Source organism: Bubalus kerabau, chromosome 18, assembly GCF_029407905.1.
Source record: "Bubalus kerabau isolate K-KA32 ecotype Philippines breed swamp buffalo chromosome 18, PCC_UOA_SB_1v2, whole genome shotgun sequence".
NCBI lineage: Eukaryota > Metazoa > Chordata > Mammalia > Artiodactyla > Bovidae > Bubalus > Bubalus kerabau.
In genome coordinates this window covers 32,387,469-32,410,134 of record NC_073641.1, presented here as the reverse complement: position 1 = coordinate 32,410,134, position 22,666 = coordinate 32,387,469, and the positions used below count along the sequence as shown (strand labels likewise).

Here is a 22,666-nt window from a genome sequence, read left to right as displayed (position 1 = left end):
GATTTGGACATAGCCCAGGAAATGTTTAGGTTTTGCAATTATGGGAACCCAGGCCAGGTGATCTCTCTGTGACTCCTTTTAGGGATATTGATAGTATTTAATGTAAAGATTTTTCTAAGGTTTAATTGAGTTAACATATATAGTATGTGCTCAAGAAATGCATGTTATTTTGTTACCATTAAAAATAAAACTTTCAGACTTCTTATTTAGGCTTTTCACAAAACTGGATAATAGAGACTTTCTTAGAAAAAAATGTTTTGGATTTAAGAAAAAAATTTCTAATATGACATAGTGCCATGTGTAGGTAGAATGAAACCACATAACCTTAGTGATTTCATTGAAGGAAATGGCAACCCACTCCAGTGTTTTTGCCTGGAGAATCCCAGGGACAAGTGAGCCTGGTGGGCTGCCGTCTATGGATCACACAGAGTCGGACACGACTGAAGTGACTTAGCAGCAGCAGTAATACTACTCACCTCATAGAGATCTTGTGATGATTACAAATTAGATTATTCAGCTAAAATATCTAGGTCTAGCCAATGCTCTCTTATCACTTATCAACAGTTTCCATACCTGTAATCTATCCTCTCTCTTCAGTATTCACAAAAGAATCCAAAACCAAGAGGTATACTTACTGTCCAGATGACCTCTCTGTTATTGATGTGGTGGTGGTGGTGGTTAGTTTTTGTTCTGTTTCACTTTGTTTTTTTTATTGAGAACTATATGCTTTATACTGTTTTTTTTCTTTTTTCTTTTTACTTTATATTTTAATAGGCTTAGAGTGAAACGTTACATTCAATAGCAAGCCCAAGGATAGTTTCTAATAAAACAATAGCAACTAAGCCCTTATTATATAATTTCTATATATTTTTATTTCCTTATTTTAGTGGTTTTGTTTTGCATTTGTATTTTATTTTAAATTACCTCAAATCCTTTGGTAATTAGGTAGAAAAAAAAATCCTGAGGGTACTTTCCAATTATCATAATGAGAGCTTCTCAGATACCTTCTAAATTGGAAGATTCTGTTCATAAAATTGGATGTATCTGGAAATTTTTTCTCTAGCAGAAGAAGTTGGGGAGTGGGGACTTTGTGGAGGCTCTACAATCTCTTCCTATATCAGCTTTAGGATTAAGTGAACTGTCTACTCACCCATCACTGGGGGAGAAAACAGTAATTTATCATGAAGAGAAAGGCTCTTATTTTCCTTATTAGAATGCAGGTGAACTTGAAAGGGGTACTTCTAGTTTACCCAGCTAGCTCATATGTTTCCATTTATGAAACAAAATGAAATTGTAACAAATGTACTTATTCCATAAATAACTTGAGGATTTTCCCCTCTATCTTTGTCTCTCATACTGGAGCAATAAGATCAAGTAATAAAATAAAGAACAGGATAAAATGGTGAATAACAAGCTATAGCTCTCTGGGATTCTTTTCTTAGTTTAGATGGATTAGAGTATGTTGAATTTCCTTTCTTATTTAATGTTAGAGTTTCCTTTTTCTTAGAAGAATAAAAAAAAAGAAAAGAAAAACAGACTGGTTAACAAAAAACATACAAGATTCTTAAACTGCATCTCCAGTAACACTTAAATCTTTTCAAGTAAAACTCTTAGTAGGTGACGTGTTAAATGTCTATATTCTCAGGTGTTGTATATTTTTGTTTAGCACACATGTTACCTAAATATTGTAATGAATGGCATGTCTCAGAATGGCCAAGGAAGGTACATTCTTAATTAGAAGTGCTTATTAAATATAAATTAAATATAATCTCTATTCTATTATACGCTTATATTATACGCTATTATACGCTTAAAATATCTTCCCTGACTCCAACTACCTCATACTAAAGGGAAGTTACAATTAATTTGTTCTTAAGTCTTAATTGTATCTCAAGACCTTAGGAGCTCTCAAATTTTGTTCATTGTCATTGCAGAGCTGTAAACATCACCTAATGGACGCATCTAAACTTTTCATCCAGTTCAGAAGGTGTCCAAACAGACTCTGGTCTTCATATAATATTAAAATCTCTAATAGTGGTAGTATGTTTGGTTGTAGCACCAGATTCTGTATAGGAATTTGTTGCATTAGAAAAGTTGTAATGCAGCTGGCATTTTAATACTAAATCTGTGATGGATAAAACCCAGGGCTACTGGTTCGGCTACTGCCTGCCCTTAGTCACACTATCTCCTCTCCAAAACACATGTAAGACATTAACAATCCGATAATTAGTGCACATTCCTGACTGCTCCTTAAAACCTCACTCCCAGATGCAGCTTTGGTCAGATCTTGGTTTTATTGGCTTTCATGATTCACTACTGTTGTAAGACTAGTTCCCTTTTCCATTCATTAGGCTTTCTATCTGGCTAGGCAGTGCTGATGCAAACTCAAAGCTTAAAAAGCAATGACTTCATTCTCTTTACATGTACCCAGTCTCCAAATTATGTATCCATATAGTGCAGAACTATTATCTCAATGGCATGAACAGGAAGACAGGACTTATAAGAACATTTACTTCACTTGTATTTAGAGTTAGAACCATGGCGGGTAGGAGACAATTGATTCAAGAAGCATAGCTATTGCCTGTTAGACTCCTCAGGTTCTGCAAAGCCTCATCCTACCAAAAGACTCTGATGTATGTGTCCCCAGTGTAACATTGCAAATGATCTAAAAGGGATATATTTATAGAAAAATCAAAGTATATTCCTTTTCTACATGGGATAAAAATGTCTTTGTTGTAGACGCAATTAAAGATTTAACCAAAAGAGAAAACAACTTACAAGGATCTGATATAAACAGAACCAAGTAGAACAGAAAATTTGCTGAGGACTCAAAAGTGTGGGATATTCTGGTATATAGTTACAATCTAGTAATACATTAAAATGGTACCATTTACCAAGAAAGTAGAGAATTAACAAGCATCTCAGATTCCTGAATTCAAAAACAAAGAATGACTTATCAGGTATTAGTGCAGAAAGGTAGCAGAAAAGCAAGAAGAGCCCAGTGGCACATATTTTTCTGTAATTCATTAACAACACGAACGTGAAAACAGTAAGTACAACATAGTATAAGAGAAATCTTATATATGAATCAACATGCCTATTTTGAGATTAGAGTGTGTTTATACTTAAAACATCATGATTCCGCTCTCCTAATCTGAATTTTATAGTAGGATAAATTGAGATAAATTATCTTATGTGGTACTTTGAGCCAAATATTCAATGCACATCACCACTTTTCCCAAGAGGCTTGCACCACTAATGCTTTAACAAGAGAATGCTAATCATACAACTCTCAGTGTCCTAAAAGGGTTGGAGGTAAAACTACTACAATCTCCCCTAGGAAATCAATGATTGGAATCTAAAGATTTAATTTCATCTCCATTCCTAAACTTTCACCAACTCCATTGTGGCTCAGAGTCCAGAGGTCAACCAACAGGAACAATAAAGAATATTCTTTGCCAACTTCATTTTAACAAATTTGAGAATCAAAATCAATTAGATAGATGACCATCAGCAATTCAGTTGAGCTTGGCCAACTACTCCCACTGAAAAGGAGTTTTTCTCATGGGCAACATCCAGATAAGAGATCTCACCCTCTATTATCAAGAAAAGTTGGGTTTGTTTCAGCTTATCAAAAAATCAACTCTCTTTGGCCCCTTTCAGGGAGAGAATTAGATCCAAATTCAACTTAGATTTAAGTCTAAAGTAATTTTATTAGCTGATCTACCTAACACTTTATTACACAATACATTCAATGTTGTAAACATGATTTTTGGCAATCTCTTACTTTAGCTCAAGAACTGAGTTGGAAAACACTGGACAACATTTGGATAATGACAATCTCAACTTGTCTTCCTTGGAGAGTAATAATGTAAACAAAATGAGCTCTTTACTAGCAGCCAAGTTTAGTGGAGTTCGCGTCTGTTCCTTTTCTAATATCAATGTCTCAGAGATATTTTCTGCGCATGTTTCTGGAGATAGAAACGTTCCATGTCTTTATTCACTAAGGAGATCTTATATGGCATTATCAACTGTTTCTCAGTCAGACTTTTCTAGTGAAAAGAGTTTCTCAAGAAAATCATTAATTTATCTGCTATTTTTAAAAGCAGTTCTAAAGTTCTCTGATACTTTAATGGAGGGAGTGTCCATGAAAAGGTGTCCAGGATGGTTTTAGTTGTTAGGAAGGGCAAGTGAGCCTTATCAAACTCATGCAATATTACTCAACTGCTACTCTGAAGAAGCAAGAATGAGGTGAGAGAGAAAAGAATTACACACTTCAGACTAACCGGGTGACCTTATAACCCTTTCCCTGCAATATACTTTGCTTTCACAAATCTAATGTTTCACTTCTTCCTGCTTCAACTGCCAAAAACTTTAAAAAAAAAGATTGTTACAAAGCAAAATAAAACATTATGTGTGGGTAGGTGAGGGGTGCCATTTAGATCACTAACACTTACCTGCAATTTCCTAAGATTTTATGAGAAAACAAACATTCTAATGTAACTTGGAAATGATGAGTTATTTTGGCTGGACAACAACAAATCTCTCAAGTTGGAGTAACTGGACATTAGACCTGAAGGGGGCCACAGACATAATCTATTTCAACCTCCTCATTTTACAGCTGAGGAAACCTGAACCCCCAAAGATCAAGTAATTGCATGTTTACACAGCTCGCAAGTACTGGGATAGGGCAGAAACTGTAGTATCTTGTCATCTGTGTCTGTACCTTTTCTCACTAGTTTACAGACATAAAAGTATTGATATATATGTGAACTGAAACAGGGAACTTGATAGCAGAGAAGTGGGTGAAATTGAAAATTTCCAGTTGCAATTATGCTTAAAACAAAACTATATAACATAGTTTTATTAAGCATAATCAAGTCATTTAACCGTCTAACAGCCCACTTAGTATCCTACTTTACTGAGTTAACAGGCACCTGAGGTTCAATAATGGCGCAGTGGTAAAGAATCCACCTGCTAATGCAGGAAACGCAAGAGATGCGGGTTTGATTCCTGGGTCGGGAAGATTTCCTGGAGTAGGAAATGGCAACCTGTTCGAGTATTCCTACCTGGTAAATCCCATGGACAGAGGAGCCTGGCAGGCTACAGTCCATGGGGTCACAAAGAGTCAGACAGGACAGAGCAACAGAGCAATGCACTGCACTGCGCTGAGATTCAGTGATACGCCCTAGGTCACAAATCTCATTAAGATGAAACCAGGATTCAAGCTCATCATCAAAGCCAGTGTCCTTGCTCTTAATCATATGGTATTTCACCTCTCTTATAAGGTGCTTAAGTAGCTCAATGACAAAGATGTCAACTGAGGGCAAACTTTTTCTGCTTTCTCAGCATCTTGGTGGATATAGGTTTCTCTTTATAGCTAAGTGCAGCACCTTTTTCCTAATAAAGTTATCAGGACCCTAAAGCCTCCTAAATTTTTTCTGCCATGGAAGTTCTTAGGAAGACCTGTAGTAATTATATATTTCCCTCCATTGACTTCAGAACTTATCATACCCACCAAATTATAAGATAACGAAATGGAGACCATGTGAGGAAAAATGGAACTGGTGTATGCCAGAGGCTGAATGACTTCAAAAACAGGAGGCTTGGTGGAAGACAAAGGTATTTCCAGGTCAGCTTAGACTACTGGGCCCTCACTGATGGTTTTTTTTTTTTTTTTTCTTGCCCTTCCTTTGTTTAAGACCTCAAAGAGTGTTACAGATAAGCGGATTGTGACTCACGGAGAATTAGGAGGCTTTTATATGGCAGACGTTCCAATAGATAAGGCAGAACATACTCAAGGGAGACAATCTTAAACCTATGCTTGTTGGCTAATTTCTTTATAAAACTTCTGCAATTTAGAAAGGCTCTAAGCACTATACTATAAACTTTCAAGTTTAGGTAATCACTGGGATGCTTTCCCTGTGTGCAGTGTCCTGGGGCACATAATCTTAAATTAAGAACTGTTCCTTGAGATGGAGACTTTCTATTCAAGATTTTGATCCCCTTGGCTCTTCATTATTTGGCTCAATAAAGCATACATTAAGCAAACAGGAAGGCTATTTGAGTCAGAAGCTCTAAAAAACAAAAGGACATTATTGAACACAGACAGCTAGCTGCCTTCTTGCTCTGCTAATAAAGGATCCCTCCAGATTGTTTATTTAGTGAGCACGGAGTGTCAACTGATGTAAATTGTCCTGGAAACTTTCAGATGTAATTAACCTCAGTAGCCTCATAAGGCAGTTTCACCTATAATCCACAGCCCAGTCTGTACCCCCAGAAGAATCTCACAGTTAACTCACCCCAGGATTGCAACATTTCATGAAGACTTTGTGATTAAAGCCAGACATATAGACAGTAAGAAACCATGTGGTGTATATTATCTCCACACATCAATTTTAATGGTGCATGCTCTCCCCATGACAACACTAAAAGTTAGTACATTTTATCTTAAATTGATATATCTATTTTTAAAGCCATGAAAAATGGAAGTTATATAATTACTAGGAGTAGCTCTCAAAAATACAAAATTTCAGGCTGATGTTCTTCAAGAAAGACTGCTTTTGCATACATTTGTTTTCCATGTGATGCAATGCACACAGCCCAAACCTGCAAACCTTAGTATGCACAAAGGCTCAAGGCTTCCACTGGTTGATTATGTGCAATTTTATTATACCCCAATGAGAGCCTCCTACTAAGATTTGAAATCTTGTAAAGGTCAGGGTACTATCATACACTGCTTTTGAACCATCCGCAGTAACTTGCAAAGTGTTTATGTATATTTTATGTGCTAGTAGAATCTTAAGATCTTCTTCCTGCTATTGCTCCTGCTCAGTCTCTCAGTCATGTCCAACTGTTTCAGACTCCATGGACTGTAGCCCGCCAGACTCCTCTGTCCTTGGAATTTTTCAGGCAAGAATACTGGAGTGGATTGTCATTTCTTTCTCTAGGGGATCTTCCTGATCCAGGGATCAAACCTGTGTCTCTTGTGTCTCCTGCATTGACAGGTAGATTCTTTAATACTTGCCACCTGCAAAGTCCAAGTATGCTCTGAACATGCACATTTTTACATAAAGGATCTTGTGATGAAAAATTATATTGAAACACACTGGCAAGATGGTATTGCAAAGATTAGATGCATATTCAAAGACACTGACATGATATTCTGGATCTCCTAAGGAAAATAATAGTTAATTATCCTATGTGGCATTGTATAGCTTCCCAAGGAAATCACAAAATCTTCCACATTACCTGGGAGAGAGGAAGTCTATATTCGATAAGGCCCTTTTGGGCCAGTCCTACAGACTGAATCAGAGGGAGGGTGTTGTTCACCGGACTTTTAAGTACAGACCTATCCAATGGCACACATAATCATTTGCATATGGACACAGATACTCTTTAATGGTTGGTTACTTTACCCCTTATTTCCCAAGGTACCTTGTGTTCTATAAGCAATGGTGGTCTAATTTGATTGGACTGGAAAATCTAATTCCATCTTGAAAATTTGTGATCTATATTTAAGCCTGTGATTGTTTAGAAAGTGCCACCTTCCTGGACTGAATCTCCTTCTTGGAATACCTGGATGCTTTTATGAACCCTAGGAGTTTCCCTCTTCAAATTATCCCCATCCTCACAATCCTGAAAACAATAAAAAGGCTTACGATGACCAGCATTCATTTGGTGCTTTGGATTATAGTGACATGGGATGATGTTTCTCAAGACACATGTGGAGAATTTTGAAATCCTAATGTTATAACTCATTGTTCCACTATCAGTTCAGTTCAGTCACTCAGTTGTGTCCCACTCTTTGTGATGCCATGGACTGCAGCATACCAGGCCTCCCTATCCATCGTCAACTCTCAGAGTTTACTCAAACTCATGTCCATTGAGTCAGTGATGCCAGTCTCATCCTCTGTCATCCCCTTCTCCTCCTGCCTTCAATCTTTCCCTGCATCGGGGTCTTTTCCAATGAGTCAGTTCTTCGCAGTAGGTGGCCAAAGTATTGGAGTTTCAGCTTCAGCATCAGTCCTTCCAACGAATATTCAGGACTGATTTCCTTTAGGATTTACTGGTTGGATCACCTTGCAGTCCAAGGGACTCTCAACAGTCTTCTCCAACACCAGGGTTCAAAAGCATCAGTTCTTTGGTGCTCAGCTTTCTTTATAGTCCAACTCTCACATCCATACCTGACTACTGAAAAAACCATAGCTTTGACTAGACAGACCTTTGTAATGCTGTCTAGGTTGGTCAAAGCTTTTTAATATGCTGTCTAGGTTGGTCATAACTTTTCTTCCAAGGAGCAAGTGTCTTTTAATTTCATGGCTGCAGTCACCATCTGCAGTGATTGTGGATCTCAAGAAAATGAAGTCTGTCACTGTTTCCACTGTTTCCCATCAATTTCATCCCCATGAAGTGATGGGACCAGATGCTATGATCTTAGTTTTCTGAATGTTGAGTTTTAAGCCAACTTTTTCACTCTCCTCTTTCACTTTCATCAAGAGGTTCTTTAGTTCTTAATTTTCTGCCACTATATAAAATGACATTATCTTCATCCTATGAAGATCATCTTTAATGAAAACAGATTCCATTTAATTGTTTAAAATACTCCATCAAGAAAAGTGGTTTTGAAGGGTAAGACATTTAGTGTGTTGATTGAACTTTCCTACGTAGCTTCATATTTTAGTTTTCCTGATGCCTGTTGATATGCTCGTCTAGCTTTTCCTGCCAACCTCCCACACTCCTTTCCCCATGCCAACTGCTCATTCTCCAATAAACATCTATCCTTGATCCCTAATCGTCCTGGCCACATTTCTTCTTGAGGCCATGGCCAATACCTTAAGGTCCTTGCCATCTTAGACACTTGTCTAGATTGGATATTTCCTTCAAAGAAAGAGAACCTTTTGAGTGTCTGCCTCTCTGGCTCCTTCATGCCTGCCTCTCTGGCTCCTTCACGCCTGCCTCTCTGTTGATTTTATATACTATTCCATTTGCACTTAGTAATTAGGAATTTTTATAGGTACTTATTGCATTACAAACCTTGTCTTCTAAACTAGATGGAAGACTCTTTAGCGTGGGGGCTGGAATATTATGCCTCTTTACATTACACCTGCAATCATTATTATCACTGCCCCTAAAAGTAGCAAGACACCTCTAGCAACTCCATTACCAATTGACAGATTGTCAAAGAATATTAAAGCTATGCCTTTCTTTAGAAAATATTCTGTCTTAATGATTTAGATCTTCTAAAGAGATCTGCTGCTGATGAAAAGATAGGTGAATTCCTAATTCTTCTTCTAACTTTTTCTGAATAAATGACCTCTTAGTTATCTCATTGGTCCAATACAGAATGCCCTGAAATGTCTATACTAAAAGGTACTTCGTGGACTTACAAGCAATGATAAAAATTTTAAATGGAAAGGACTGCCTTGCAGAGGCAACTCTGTGTCAAGATTATTCTTCAGTGTTGAAATCTTGACTGGAATGATGACAATCAGAGTTTGCTAGTTCAGCTAAAAACGGCTTCTGCTGTCCCACAGAAGCTCTATGGGCCTTTTTAGCTTGTAGTTTATTGCTTTCTGAGTTCAATTTTTTTTTTAAGTTGGAGAAATAACAGCTGAGATTTTTCAGACACTCACGAGAGACTTCTATTTTAATACTGAGGCATTTGAAGGCCACTCAAAGGGTCCACCCATCCCTCTCCTCCCCAGGGGCAGTGTCATAGATCTGAGAATCTGACAGTCTCCAAGAACTACTGGGTGCATGGAGATGACCCATAGTGTTAATTAGGAGAGTAAAGCTTGGTGCATCACCCTGCAAACCCGATGGAGAGTAAGAGTTCCACTTCAGATGACTGTTCATCAAATAAGAATTTGGAAAGGGTCAAAGCATCTGGAATTATCTCTCCAGATAATAGCTCTGTTTAGGAGCTGAGCCAGGGAGGAGAGAGAAGTCTGTCTTACATAGTCTGGCAAGCCTTAGAAATGTTGGGCTTCTACAGATTCTTTGTGCCTTACAAACTCATTATTATGTTGCACTTAATAAATCTTCATTTGATATTTTCTGTAAGTTTACTTGAAATTTCACTAATTTTGGTTTGTCTGCTCAGCATTTTTGTAATTTCCATTTCCTAAGCACCTAGATACTATTTCTCATTCCCTTCATCTGAATTTTCAAGAAGATCACTCTCTCAATTGCTCCCTTTACTAGGAAGGCAATCTGTATTTATTTTGTTCAAACAAATCCCAGGCTTTTATGCCTTCTGCTTCCATTCCCTTTAGGTCCCTTGAGAAGACTACAATCTCTAAAATACCTTAGTAACTCAGGTAATACACATAGAGAAAGGATAATTTTCCATAATGGCTAGATTTGTGCAGATCAAGTTTGGCATCATGGCTCTGCTACTCACTGCCCTCATCTCACCAGTGATCCTTTAATTCTTCTGAAAAATGGGAAAATATCAACTCTTCAATGTATTTTTGATAGAATTAACCTAGATACACGTAAAGTTCCTGTAAACCCAGAATACAGCATAGTAGCTATTCTTATATTTCCCCGTATTTGATAATACTGATACCATTTAGCAGCCAATCTTGGAAACTTTTTGTCATATTCTCTATTGTAGGTAGAGATATCAGCATATCAACAAATACTATGTGCTAGAGGATAAATACTAAGGCATTTTTAATTTTCCTAGATATGACAAATTGTTTCAATGCTGTCTTCCCTTATGTGAGCTATTCTCCCTTTATTTATAATGCCTCTAAAATGTTGGAGATATTCTATATAAGCTTTGTGCTTGTGTGCTCAGTCGCTTCAATCGTGTTTGACTCTTTGCGATCTTATGGACTGTAGCCCACCATGCTCCTCTGTCCATGGGATTCTCCAGGCAAGAATACTAAGGTGGGTTGCCATTTCCTCCTTCAGGGGATCTTCCTGACCCAGGGATCGAACCTGCATTTCTTATGTCTCCTGCATTGGCAGGTAGGTACTTTACCACTAATGCTACCATCCTCTGCTAAAGAGATACCCCCTCAAGAAAATGGAATTAACATTACTCATTTTCAAATGTTCCCACCCAAAATGCTCTCAGGCTGTATTAACTATTCCCTCTTTTTTTTTTTTTTTTTTTGCCTCCACTGCACTATTCTTTTCACTGACTGTATCATATCATTATGTGTTTATGTGTCTGTTTCTGGTTCTAGACTGTGAATTCCATGAGGGAGAGAGAATAATGCCTAATTTTGTTGTCCCCAAAATATTTCACAGGGTTTGGAATAATAGGTACTCACTAAATGTTTGTTGAATAATGAATGTACTCCCGAATAAGTGTGCTCTGTGACTCTTCCAATTTTCCATGACAGTATCAATTTTTCTGGACTTCATTTTGGGGAAAATCAATAGATAAATATAATGTGCCTAAAAATTACATGCTGTAAAAATTTTTGTTTCATTTGCCTCAGATCTCTAATTGCCCATCATTGAATGCACTATTAATACAGTTTTCAACTTGTAATACAAAAGATAATGGGTCTTCAAGTGAAAACACTATTTCCACTGTTTCCCCATCTATTTCTCATGAAGTGATGGGAACAGATGCCATGATCTTCGTTTTCTGAATGTTGAGCTTTAAGCCAACTTTTTCACTCTCCTCTTTCACCTTCATCAAGAGGCTTTTTAGTTCTTCTTCACTTTCTGCCATAAGGGTGGTGTCATCTGCATATCTGAGGTTATTGATATTTCTCCTGGCAATCTTGATTCCAGGACTCTTAGATAAGTAGAAGTAATGAAATGGGTATTCAGCCTGTCTCGTTGTTCAGTCACTCAGTCATGTCCGACTCTTTGAGACTCTATGGACTGCAGCCTGCCAGGCTTCCCTGTCTTTTACTATCTCAAGGATATAAAATTAGAACTTTCAGTGAGCCAGCAAGATTTAGCTAGTAGCCATTCTCTAAATCAATAGCAAAATTTAAAATACAGATTGGAAGCTTTTAAAGACATCTCAAATAAAGCTTGACTGCTCTAAATTTTGTGTGAGGACTTGGGGCAAAGCAAGTTTCACAGAGTTTGGAATTTCACACCAATTATCTTATACACTCAAGCAGCACCAAAAAAGATGTTTGTTGAAAAGTGAAAAATGAATGTAAAAGGTTTGTCCACTTTAAATGTGATTTTCCAATGAGGTCATTGACACTATATTTCTTCACTAATTCATCAGACCTCTTTACAATGTGAAGGAAGTAATTTTTGGCAATCTAATATTTGTCTATGTTATTAGAAAATTTATTATTAACTTAGAAGATAGAGTGTCACTGACTACCTATTTACTTGAAATCACTCAAATGTATCTACACTTGCAGTCTATAGGAAATCTTTATTCTTTGTGCTTTTGTTAGTTATTTTCTAGGTCACCCTAGATAAAATTTTCCTTCACAGTTTGTCTCTTCAGCTCTTTCATATACCCCTACTTACACAAGTAAGATAGCCCTGGATCACACAGTAATGAGGCGAAAATTAGCAACTGGTAATAAACACAACTTACTTTTGTTTGAATTGAATTGTAGAATTCACTGATTATTACTTAGAATTCACTGTATATTAATATGTCAACAACTGATAGCCTCAGTGCCTTTATGCGTGCTAAGTCACTTCAGCCACATCTTACTCTTTGTGACCCTTTGGACTGTAGCTCACCAGTCTCCTCTGTCCATGGGATTCTCTTCTTCAACCCACTGGAGTGGGTTGCCATGCCTTTCTCCAGGGATCTTCCTGAGCCAGGGATCAAACCCATGTCTCTTGTGTCTCCTGAATTGGCTGATAGGTTCTTTACGACTAGTGCCAGCGGGGAAGCCAATAGTTTCAGAGAGTACTGCAAAATGGAAAGAACACTTCAGGGCTCAGATCTTGGCTCAAATCTTGGTTTTGGAGACTTTCTAAGTTCATCTAAGTTACATCTTCTTTTTTTGTTGTTTAAACTTTTAAGAAAAACCGTTTGAAGAAAAAAAGTTTACTGTGACTCTTTCTAAAGTAAAAGATGGAAAAATACTTTCAGATGGGAAGCTAAAGCCTTTAGAAATAGTAAGGAAAGCTACAGGATTATATCCTCTGATGATGATAGGTACTCATCATCAAAAGATGACAACTCAACAATCCTATCAATAGTAATAGAAAGATACACATCTCACATTTAAGGAATTTCATGATACCTAACAGTACTCTTGCCTGGAAAATCCCATGGACGGAGGGGCCTGGTGGGCTGCAGTCCATGGGGTCGCTAGGAGTTGGACACAACTGAGTGACTTCACTTTATTTTTTCACTTTCATGCATTGGAGAAGGAAATGGCAACCCACTCCAGGGTTCTTGCCTGGAGAATCCCAGGGACAGGGGAGCCTGGTGGGCTGCCGTCTATGGGGTCGCACAGAGTCGGACACGACTGAAGCAACTTAGCAGCAGCAGCAGCAGCAACAGTAATTAAATGCAGTTATTCTCAAGATAGGATCAGGCTGTCAGTCTCCTAGCCCATGGACTATGACAATGACAATTTCTGATTGTCACAACTGGGAGAGGAGTATTACTGGTATCTAGTGGGAAGAGCTCGCGGATGCTGCTGAGCATCCTATATCTCACTGGGCTGCCTCCCACAGCAAAGACCTAACCCAACCCAAAATGTCAGTAGTGCTGTGGCTAGGAAACCCTATTCCAGCAGAAATATAATAATGCAGTGGAAAGATTATTAATTAGTAACCACAGGAAGAGAATTCTAACTTAAGTACAATATGGTTAGTTTTTTCACATATATAACAAAGATTATCACCTACCCTGTCTAATTTCAAAAAATCTTCTGAAAACCAAATAAGATCATACACACACACACACACACAATATATCCTATAAAATAAATAAAGTATTTGAATGAATTCAGCCATAATATGAGTGAGTCCTTTTGATTCAAGGAAATCAAGATAGAAATCTGGCAAAATAATCTTCATGAAAGGCTTTCAAATTGAAAATGTAAAGTCGCAGGATACGAAACCAACATACAAAAATCAGTTGTGGGAGGGGACAAATGTATACCTATGGCTGATTCATGTTGATGCTTGGCAGAAACCAAAACAACACTGCAAAGCAATTTTCCTTCAATTAAAAATAAATAAATTTTTAAAAATTAGATGAATTTCTATACACTATCAACTGACTATCTGAAAAATAAAATGCTTCCAATAAAAATAGTACCAAAAACAATAAAACATTTAAGAATAAATTTAACCAAGGAGAGGACTGAAAATGATAGAACATTAATGAAAGAGTTGAAGACACAAATAAATGGCAAATGTAAGGATTTTAAGTAGGTCATTGTAAAGATAGTAAGTAGGTTACTCAGTTATCTCTCATGATCAATGAGAAACCAAGACAAAATGAGCTAAAGTTAAAGAACCAGAACTTTACAATAAAACGTTAATATACATTCAGATATTATATCCAAACACTAGAATTGGCTATTAATGAGTGTTGTAGATTCTCTAATTATGGTGATTATTGTTAAATACCAGTGGGGGTGTGAGGTGTCTAAAATGACATAGAATGTGTTTTGTAGAGCAAGACTGGAGGTGACATAAATGACCTCAGAAAGCTTCTTCCATACCTCCAGCCTCCACTCAGACTTTATAACCCAAGATAAGCTGTCAACAGGCTCTGGCTGATTGTCTTGTAGGATTCCAGACACTGCCACATTAGGAAGCTCTTCAATCAACTGACTCCCTTTTGCCTCTTGTGCTCCTTTCCTGGTAGTCAATCTAATTCTCAAATAATTGGCCAAAATAAAAAGCTTTCTGTTACTTTCTTCCTTTCTTCATAAATCCTGATTCAGTAATGCTCTTTTGAAAATACATTTGGAAGGAAACTCAAAACCTTCTTCTTGCACCTCCCCCTTCTTGCTCCATAAAATTCCTACTGCACTGAGCCATGACTAACATGTACAGTATGCTTGCAATGAAAATTGTTTTTTCCCCCCAAATGTCCTAACTCCAGATTTTTATTTTATGACTCTAAGCCTTGATTAAAACATATGCTAAAAGTAAAAATCCATTTCATCCTAGGAAGTTTTCATCCCATTCCTAGGTTCCTTCCTTTGTCATTAAGGCACTTGATAGGAATATCTAACTTTACTAAATACTGCAGATAGTTTCAGCATGGAGAACCACAAAAAGATAATGCTATTAAAAGGGGAAAATACACAAGATGAGAAGGGGGAAACTAACTACAGATATAATTAATCAAAATTGTGTGGGCTGAATATATCTGCACAATAAGAGATAACATTTTGACTCTCCCTCAAAATTACAGAAATAAATGAGAAATGTTAAAAGTAATATAGCTTGGGCATAACTGCCCACAGTTGGACAATTTCTGGAAGCACAGAATCAATATAGAGTCTTCCCCTTCCTCCTATTACTATTATAGCAATCATCTTTGATTTGATCCTTTTGAAAACTGCTCTTCTATCACTCTGACCATAATATTTTCAGATTTTTGCTAATTGTAAAAGTTCACTCTCACACCTCTGTAACAATTATTTCCTATTTTGTCCTGCTTTAGTTTTTCCTTCCTCCCATAATGGAAACCAATTAGGACAATGAGGGCAAAAGGTTATATATACATCTGTGCCCCCTCAATTAACATCTTGGTTTATCTTTTATGCTTTGTTGAGAACAATGGAAAGAGGTGGGCAGAAATACCTCCTTGCACATATTTTCAATGTCAAAAAAAAGGATTCTACATTTTGTATATATGTGACATCTGAAATGACTCAGACATGGCAACATTAAGGAAATCACTGCTTCTTAGTTTCACGTTTAATTATCAGAGCCAGGAAAGAAGGAGGTGAAGAAAAAAGGCAGGACTTGCATGAGCTGACACTCTTTGAGGGACTGGCCTAGAGAAGGCATGGCTTTCATTATATTTAAGTGAATTAGTCTGTTTCCTTTAAACAGGAGAGATTAACAAGCCACCAAGGGCTTGCTGTGGGATTCTGACACTTTTAGTGGCTTGTGACATATGATTTGTGAGTATCAATTCGTCTTCAAAAGCAGCAAGCAAATCTACCATTAGCATGAAGTATGTCAAAAGCTGATTCTAGGTTGGTTTGGTTGAAATTCATTAGGAAAGACATTTTATAAGATGAGAAAATAAATATTTTATTTGATTCAATATTTGGATCATTTTAAAGTTCTCCTTTGAACTTAAAAATAGCTACATGTAGATGTAGGAGTTTAATATGGATGACTTTCTTTAATAAAGAGAATACATGAGTCTTGTTTCTTTAATAAAGAGAATACTTCAAGTCTTGAACTTGGGAACTGTTGAGACATTAAGTAAAAGGGAAAAGATCAGCAATTCTAAATAAACCTCTCTTAATATTTTGATTTCTCAGTGAAAGAGAATGTCTTCAGGCAGTTTGGCATTGAGACAAATATTTCTGAAACTGCAAAAAAACAGAATAAATATTTTAGTTTCATATGTGATTCATTTGATCAAAAGTATCATCTTTGATATATAGAATGTGAATGATATATAGAATTTTAAGCTGAGAGAATTGATAGAAAAAAATATGAACTCATAGTACAAAACTTTATTTTTGAAACATTTCCACTTTATCATTCTTTAAAAATGTTACTCCTAGAAAAGTTCATATATTTTTTGACTTATTTCTTATTTTAGTCATTGTAAAGACAAAAGTGATCACAGGCCAGATTTTTTCAGCTGCAGGTACAAATTTTGCCAGAAGATATATTTTTTGGTCTTAATGCAGACAAAGTTGTCAAAGAGCATAAAATACTATATAAGGCTTTTCCAGCTATAAAATTTAATTTGCTGATGTCACACAATGTTGTTCACCTCTGCTTGATTAAAGGATTTCAAACGGGACTAGTTATAGTTTATATCTTATTTAAGAGTACAATGTTATAATGATTGAATATATGTGCATGACAGCCACTCGGCTAGGGTTCAAAGCCTAGTTCCACCACTTATTAACCATAATACTTCAGTGATGTTACTCAGTCTCTTAGTGGCTTCAGATTTTTTCACCTGTAAATTGGGATAACACTAGTGTCCACACCTTACAGTTGTTTGAAGGTTAAATGAGTACACATGTGGAGTACTTAAGACTAGGTATTCAGTATCATTACCTGCTATTATGATTTTATCTCATTCTAATAACAAAGATGAAATGATATCTAAAACCGTGGAGCTTGATATCAATAGTTGAGGATATTCACCCAGTTTGCATCAATCATTCAACCTAATAAAATTCCTTTTATATTAAAAAAAAAAAACCTTTACCTGTTTATTCAATGGATTCTGCTGATGTCCAATATGATTTGTAAAAAAGCACGATGATGTCATATGAAGAATCCATACGTTAGTCAAAACTGAACTGCCTCACAACATTTTCCATGGTCAAATAGAAAAATAAAGATTTTTATGTAGTCAGATTTTTAGAATATTACTGAATGCTTCATTTATTTTTAATGAAAAATAAGAATGAAATTAATGAAATTTAAGTTCTAATTTTTCTCTTTCTAGTATTCAACTCTGCTCCATCAAAAAAATTCACTGTTACTAGTTAAAAATATCGTTAGTTCAATTAAAATGTTAGTCACTGAATAAAGACATGAAATGGTAAGGAGCTCTAGAATAATGTACCTTTATTCTATAATCACTGTCACCATAAAAGAAAATAATATGACAATTGATGGTGAATAAAATCAGCAATGTTCAATTTCAGATTCTTTAATAGGTTAAATAATTTGATGCCTTCTTTTGAGCACAAAACATCAGGGCAAAAATGCCTTGGGCCAATTGCTTCATATAGCACAACAGGATATAACAAATAATTTCAAACCCCAGGAAGTCTTTTTGGATTGTGAAAAGCCCAACCACACTAGTTTAGGTTGCTCAGAACAATAGCTGTCTCAAACCAATAAATTATGGTCAGTATCAGTAGTTATACACTGCTAAGCTCGGCTGAACATATTCTGATTAATCTTATTAAATGACATTGAAGCCTTCAGTACAAAGAAAAAATACAAAAAAAAAAAAAAGGAAAAAATAATGGAGGAAAAAATAATGGAGGAAAAAAAAGATGTGTTGATGGGTGTGCTAGGTATTCTCACTCTTTATTGACCATTCCAGATTCATATTCTCTGTGACTTAGCGGAAGACATTCAATTTACATTCCATATGGACTGGAAATCTGGTCCAAGGTGTCTTTTATGATATAAAGAAGTGTCACTAACGCCTGGAGGAAACCTAAGGTTTGCATACTCTGGAACATCCCAAGTGGGCACAGTCTCTTTTACTGTAGTGCCAGTCTTAGATATACGAAGAGAGGGTCATATACAGGAACTGACATAAATGTACTTTCCACAGCTCAAAGAAAAATTTCCTCTCAATATGAGAGAAATTCCTCTCAGTAACACAGAAGACTTTAAGGAGCTATGTACATTTGAATGATCATTCCTGAGGAGACTACAGAATCTCATCAATATTCCCTTTTCACGTTTCAGCTTTGGAAGCTGTGCTACAAACTCAAATGATTACTTTGAGGGCTAGTTTTCTGCCATGACTCTTAGGATTAAAGGTGCTTGTGAACAAATTCCTGTGGCTTAAAAAACAAAAACAAAAACAAGTGAGAAGGAGCCCTGAATCTCTAAAAGTTTGTTTACTCAATTGTCATTTGGTGTACCCTCCCCAGATCTCCCTCATAAATAGTAGTGGCAGAGCATTCTGCATGGTGAGAACACAGACAGCTTTACATGGGTATGGTGTCTTCTCTTCCCTCACCCCACATGTAGCATACACATAGCTCATACACTTCCTGTAGTGAACTGAAAACTGACTAACTTCAGATCTTTCAGAAAATCTTCTACCAACCAAGGGGGATTTTACATTAGCATATGTCTTAACTTTGAAAATACTTTCTCTTTACAGAATACATTATCACTTTCTTCTTTCTGACAAGATGTACAAAAGTGGGAAACATGCAGACATAGAATATGCCCATGAAGTTCATTCTGGCAAAATTTTCAGATTATCCAAAACTCAAAACACCTTGACCTTTCATTCCTCACCTCTACACTAGGCATAATGTCACACTTAATTTTTTTGTTTCTTAGAGGTTCACTGACATTAAGAATTGCTTGGGGATGTTTAATAAAGTTCAAATTCCTGGGTATCTTCTCTTATCCATCCCCTCTTCCCTTGTGCAGTATTTCTGGAATAAGACTCATAATTTGCCTTTTGAGCAAACATCTGGTTCATTCTCATGATGCGGTCCATAGACCCAGCTTTGAAAACTACCTAGCAGTGTCTATTGTTATTAGCTGTTTGAAACTGGGCCTCACCTTTTGCTTCAAACTTCTTTTCTAAGGATTTATTAAAAGGTATCTTATTTTCGTTAAGAGAATTGGGTAGAGGCTGGATTTCAAATCATAACTCTCAACTGTCTCTGTGGCCATTTTATTGCTACCAAAGTTTAAGAAGACTGTTGTCGATTTATACGGATCTGTATTATTTGCCTGGTCTCAGAGACTACAAGTAAAAATCTTTGCTGCCAAGGCTAATGGGATTGATCCTTCCCTTTAGCATACTCACTGTGCTCAAGAAAATCCTGGGTCAGATCTTATCCCCAGTTTTCACGCACTAGTACCCTATTCCTAATTGTACGCACCATTTCCATTTCATCATTATTACCCTTCTTCTCAAATTACCGTAACCCCAGTTAACAATGTTTCCCTGGTGGCTCAGATGGTAAAGAATCTGCCTGCAATGCAGGAGACCCACATTCACTCCCTGGATCAGGAAGATCCTCTGGAGCAGGGAATAGCTACTCACTCCAATATTCTTTCCTGGGAAATCCTGTAGACAGAGGAGCTTCGCTGACTACAGTCCATGGAGTCACAAAGAATCAGACATGACTGAGCAACCAACATTTATTCATGTATTCAGTTAGCAATGAGTATTAAGGATAAAAAGGAGTAAGCTCCATAACCTCTAAATTAGGAGATGCCACTGTCAGCTTCCACTTGGAAAAAGTCCTATTATCCTAATCAATCAATTTGATTCAGTTGCTCAGTCATGTCTGACTCTTTGTGACCCCATGGACTGCAGCACAACAGGTTTCCTTGTCCATCACCAAATCCCACAGCTTGCTCAAACTCAGTCTATCAAGTCGGAATTACCCTCAAACCATCTCATCCCCTGTCATCCCCTTCTCCTCCTGCCTTCAATCTTTCCCGGCATCAGGGTGTTTTCAAATGAGTCAGTTATTCACATCAGGTGGCCAAAGTATTGGAGCTTCAGCATCAGTCCTTGCAATGAACATTCAGGACTGATTTCCTTTATGATTGACTGGTTTGATCTTCTTGCAGTCCAAGGGACTTTCAAGAGTCTTCTCCAACACCACAGCTCAAAAGCATCAATTCTTCAGTGCTCAGCTTTCTTTATAGTCCATCTCTCACATCCATACATGACTACTGGAAAAACCATAGCTTTGACTAGACAGACATTTGTTGGCAAAGTAATGTCTCTGCTTTTTAATATGCTGTCTAGGTTGGTCATAACTTTTCTTCCAAGGAGCAAGCATCTTTAAATTTTTCATGGCTACAGACGCCATCTGCAGTGATTTTGGAGCCCAAGAAAATAAAGTCTTGTCACTGTTTCCATTTGTTTCCCCATCTATTTGCCATGAAGTGATGAGACCGGATGCCATGATCTTCGTGTTTTGAATGTTGACAATAAAATATTTATCTATTGTCTACGGCTTCATAGGGCTTCCCTTGTGGCTCAGCTGGTAAAGAATCCACCCACAACGCAGGAGATCTGGGTTTGATCCCTGGGTTGGGAAGATCCCCTGGAAAGGGAAAGGCTACCCACTCCAGTATTCTGGCCTGCAGAATTCCATGGACTGTATAATCATGGGGTCCAAAGAGCTGGACAAAACTGAGTGACTAAATATCATTTCATAGCTTCTATTATTGTGACAGAAATTAATTTTCTGGAAGAGGAAATGCCAGTTTTAGCATCATATGTTCTCAGGCCTTAAAATTTCAAGATATAGAAACAATCATGATAATAAATTTAGAGTTATATTATTATGGAAACATTTTGAGATGTGAGAGGCTTACACGTGGGCTGTTATATGAATTCTATCCACAGTGAAAGAGGATAGATGAGGCAGGGTATAGTTTCAAGGAGAACACAGTTTAGTACATTCAACATATTGAGACATTGAAATATTTCATAAAGTACCACTTGATTACATGTTAATTACATGAGATGGTTGGATGGCATCACTGACTCAATAGACAGGAGTTTGAGTAAACTCCGGGAGTTGGTGATGGACAGGGAGCCCTGGCGTGCTGCAGTCCATGGGGTCGCAAAGAGTCGGACACAACTGAGCTACTGAACTGAACTGATCCATTTATAAAATAGATGTTCTATTATCCTTAACTATAACATGGCAAGGTTCTCATGGGTTTAGCAAGCATCTTCAGGACACTGGCTCTTGGACCAGTGAGGAGGAGGAAAACAAACATTCTTTAATCCAGATTGAATTTATAACCCAATGGAAAAACAGGCCACCATTATAGCCTAGGTCTGCATCAAACATTCAAAGCTCTTCTTTGCCTTTGGTAGTACCTAGCAGTCCAAGTACTAGATGCAAATAAACTATATTTTTAAAACAATGTTTTATAAATATACACTCATTTAAACTTGTCATCAATTTAGATTCAAGTAAAATTTGGCGTTCCATTACAAACCTAATACTTTGCTTGATAGTTTTACATAAATTATTTTAATCTTCATTGATCAGTTGAATCAGGAGAATCTCGGAGACGTATTTCAGTCACACAACTAGTAAGTGGTGGATGAAGTGTTGTACTTTACATCTTTTTGAGTCAATGCTTAGTGCTTTCTATTATAAGATACTCTTTTTGTCAAATTGCCATTAATTTGGGCCACATAAATCCGTCAGAGTTTACTATATGATTTTCCCAGGGCTTCTGGAATAAGTTAGCACAAAGTTGGTGACTTAAAACTACAAAAATTATTCTCTCACAGTTCTGGGAGCCAGAAGTCCATTATCAGTTTCACTAGACTGAAATCAAGATGTTAGTGGAATCATATTCCCTCTGAAGGCTCTCCAGACAGAAACGATCATTACCTGTTCAAGCTTCTTGAGGCATATTTCTTGGCTCATGGCTTTTCCTCTATCTTAAAGACAACAGTATAGTATCTTCAGATATCTCTCTGCTTTCATCATCAAATCACCCTCTATATTCTGTGTGTATGTAATCTCCCTATAAGTCTATCTTATAAAGACATTTGTGATGGTATTTAGGACCTACGTGGATAATCTAGGATAATTTCAGTCTCCTCATCTCAAGATTTTTCATCTAATCACATTTTTAAAAATTTATAACATTCACAGGTTTCAGTGATTAGGTCCTGATATTTGTGTTGGTCATTATTCAGCATACTATAATACCTTCTAGACAGCCCAAATTTATATCCATTTCACATGTAAAGTATACTCACTCTACCCCAACACCTCCCCAACTTCCACGTATCACAGCATGAATTTCAGGCCAAAATCTCATTTAAATA

The 22,666-nt window shown here is 36.9% G+C and overlaps 1 protein-coding gene and 1 long non-coding RNA gene across 2 annotated transcripts in view; both read right to left on the bottom strand.

Annotated features, from left to right (window-relative positions):
• The window catches only part of FGF10 (fibroblast growth factor 10), a 95,685-nt gene that overhangs the window by 56,279 nt on the left and 16,740 nt on the right, over positions 1-22,666 (bottom strand). The window lies entirely within an intron of this gene.
• Positions 16,405-22,393, bottom strand: LOC129633116 (uncharacterized). The gene is made up of 3 exons (XR_008704896.1): positions 22,224-22,393; positions 17,339-17,432; positions 16,405-16,478 (listed from the first exon to the last, which is right to left on the bottom strand). It is a non-coding gene; the product is annotated as an uncharacterized LOC129633116 (long non-coding RNA).